Source organism: Colobus angolensis, unplaced genomic scaffold (genome assembly GCF_000951035.1).
Source record: "Colobus angolensis palliatus isolate OR3802 unplaced genomic scaffold, Cang.pa_1.0 Scaffold506, whole genome shotgun sequence".
In the NCBI taxonomy this organism is placed as follows: Eukaryota; Metazoa; Chordata; class Mammalia; order Primates; family Cercopithecidae; genus Colobus; species Colobus angolensis.
In genome coordinates, this window is record NW_012118555.1 from 1,279,741 (window position 1) to 1,280,337 (window position 597).

Below are 597 nucleotides of genomic sequence, written 5' to 3' on the forward strand. Positions count from 1 at the left end.
TCAAATATTTTGTAATAACAAAACTTTTGATTTGTTCAGAATCCACATAAAGCAGGAGGTAGCTGAACTATGAGTTCTGCAAATGGGAAGAAAACAGGGTCAAGTAGTTGCTAGTAGACAAGTTATTCTTCCAGCAAGCATACCTTTGTATGTGGGATGTTAAAATAGGAAAGCATCCTGATGTGTTTAGTCAGTAACATCTTTCCAATAATTAAGGTCAAGGACAGGAGCTGGGATTTGTTTATTTTAATTGTAAATTTCATATGCTTTATTTTTTGAATCAAACATTACAGAAGGGTTTAAAGTGAAGTCTTTTCCTCCTCCCTTCTTATCCCCAATTCCATTCACCAGAGGTAAGCATTGCTTGGCAGTTTGTGTATATCCTTTCACAACTTTCTTCAGGGCTTATGTAAGCATATATACAGATCCACAGTTTCTTGGATTTTGTTTTGTAAATTACAGAATAAAATCTTACTAGTTGTACTTTACAGCTTGCTTACTTAACCCAGTTTGTTGGGGATATCATTCTATATCAGTCAATACAGATCTGTTACATTCTTCATTTGATCATAGCCATCTATTGCATTCTTTTTTTTT

At 33.8% G+C, this 597-nt stretch overlaps 1 protein-coding gene across 1 annotated transcript in view; it reads left to right on the forward strand.

Annotated features, from left to right (window-relative positions):
* The window catches only part of IFNAR1 (interferon (alpha, beta and omega) receptor 1), a 30,997-nt gene that overhangs the window by 18,861 nt on the left and 11,539 nt on the right, over positions 1-597 (forward strand). The gene's annotated exons all lie outside the window — the stretch shown is intronic.